This window comes from Scyliorhinus canicula, unplaced genomic scaffold, assembly GCF_902713615.1.
Source record: "Scyliorhinus canicula unplaced genomic scaffold, sScyCan1.1, whole genome shotgun sequence".
Taxonomy (NCBI): domain Eukaryota; kingdom Metazoa; phylum Chordata; class Chondrichthyes; order Carcharhiniformes; family Scyliorhinidae; genus Scyliorhinus; species Scyliorhinus canicula.
In genome coordinates this window covers 3,278-5,602 of record NW_024055552.1, presented here as the reverse complement: position 1 = coordinate 5,602, position 2,325 = coordinate 3,278, and the positions used below count along the sequence as shown (strand labels likewise).

General features: G+C 46.0%; 1 non-coding gene across 1 annotated transcript; it reads left to right on the top strand.

The window, feature by feature from the left end:
• Nucleotides 1-2,028: 2,028 nt before the first annotated feature.
• On the top strand, nucleotides 2,029-2,100 carry trnad-guc. Its single transcript has one exon. It is a non-coding gene; the product is annotated as a tRNA-Asp (tRNA).
• The last annotated feature ends 225 nt before the right edge of the window (nucleotides 2,101-2,325 follow it).

Here is a 2,325-nt window from a genome sequence, read left to right as displayed (position 1 = left end):
CACTCAGCACTTCCCTGTGCGGAATCCCTCTATTTCCATCCTATCCATGTGTTTGTCAAGATGCCTTTTGAACGCCGTTAATGTATCTGCTTCCACAACCTCCACTGGCAATGCGTTCCAGGCACTCACCACCCTCAGCGTACAAAGAATCTGCCTCTCACCTCGCCCCTGTATATGCCCCACGGACCATAAACATATGTCGTCTGGATACTGCACCTTCCACCATGGGCAGGAGGGCCTGCCCATCAACTCCATGCACCGGATAATCTTTTAGTCGTCTATCAGGTCACCCCTCAAACTCTGCAGTTTTACTGAAAACAATCCGAGTCTATTCCGCCTCACGGCATAGTTTTGTAAACATTTTAATTTTTAAATTACCCAACGACTTTTTTCCAATTAAGGGACAATTTAGTGTGGCCAATCCAAAAGTAGCACATCAGCTGTTTAATCCGCCCAGGTACATCGCCCAAGAGATGCACTCGACGGGTCGTCCTTGAAACATCTCTTTAAATCCGCCCACGCCAATATTGTTCTGCACTCGGTCGGTCAGCGAACAGGGCACATATCCTTTTCATTTTCCACACTTGTCCGTATAGAAGTTCAAATGCAACCTTCGACGTGCGCCATGTGTCGCACACCATCTTCATTCGCAAAAACGACACAATTGTAAAACATTTCTTCAAAGGTCACCACAGCCAAGCCGTGAACAATGAGACAATCAAGGAGGATCGGCCAGTAACTCACGGCTGCTCGTCAGGAACAGAATCGCCGATGCAGCTGTCCTGCATGCTGCGATGTTCAATATCGGTCTTCCAAACACGACAAAAATGCAAAAACTGTACGCAGAATGTAATAATTTGAAGTACCGGATCATCTCGCAACACGCACAAGCTTCCATCCAAGAAAAGTGTTGTATAGTGAGGCATAGTGGATCCTTCTTAACCGTGTGTCCTGAATTTCACTTCTGTTCATTTTTGCTTCAATAACCTTTTCAATTTACCGAAGTAGCAGGAAATGAAATCAGCCTGTTAGTGTACTGAACGTCATTGTTCCTACATGCAGACCCGTCCCGTAGAGGATGTCCCCTGGTCCCCCCATCTTCAGAAACTATTGTACCCAACGTCGACATGATTCGTGAATTCGGAACCTGCCTATCCCACCGCTCTTTATATTGTGTCCTGTTATTGAACAAAAACGTTTAATTCAATGTGTTTTCTGGGAAAAGCAAGGATACGCATCCCCTGATTTGCACAAAAGTCTGATGTATAATTTTCGTTGCTGATTTTTTAAATAGTGGCCCTGGTTAGACAACTGGTTAATTGAAATCGTTTTTTATGGAGCCAAGTGTAATTTCGAAAATAATTTCTGCTGCATTTCATGCCTCTGGAACAGATCTCCTCAATATTCCTGTGATGCGATGGCGATTGAGCCATGTAGCAAGTCTTACAACACCACGTTCACGTACCAACCTCCTCGGACAGGCGCCGGAATGTGGCGACTAGGAGCTTTTCACAGTAACTTCATTGAAGGCCACTCGTGACAATAAGCAATTTTCATTTCATTTCATTTTCATGTCCAACAGGTCTGTTACAAACACGAGCTTTCGGATCATTTCTCCTTCTCAGGTGAATCTGAGGAATCAGCATTCACCTGAGGAAGGAGCAGCGCTCCGAAAACTAGTGTTTGAAACAAACCTGTTGGACTTTAACCTGGTGTTGTAAGAATTCTTACTGTGCTCACCCAAGTCCAAAGCGGGCATTTCCACAACAATTGAACCATGAGCCGACTTGCAGATGTCAGGGTCTGAAGTGAACAACCGCATCAACACTTACAGCTCAACACACACGGAAGTGTTTGGGTGTTCCGCATTCTGTCTTCCAAAGTTAACCTCGATCGTCATTTAACACGGTATGTCGTTGCCACAGCAATTACTGATTTCACAGGAAAAGCAAGAAACTGCCGAAAATCGAGTCATTTCAGAGGGGATGCAAACCTCAGTATGCCAGACAGGGCCAGGCGTTCTGCACTTCCTCGTTAGTATAGTGGTTAGTATCCCCGCCTGTCACGCGGGAGACCGGGGTTCAATTCCCCGACGGGGAGTTTGTACCTCTCCTGGAAGAAAACGACAATCGTTTTCAAAAGCGGCACATCAGCTGTCAAATCCGCCAAGGCACATCGCCCATGAGATACACTCGACGGGGCGTCCTGGAAACATCTCTTTAAATCCGTCCACGCCAATATTATTCTGCACTCGGTCGGTCAGCGAACAGGGCACATATCCTTTTCATTTTCCACATTTTTCCGTTCAAATGCAGCCTTCAACGT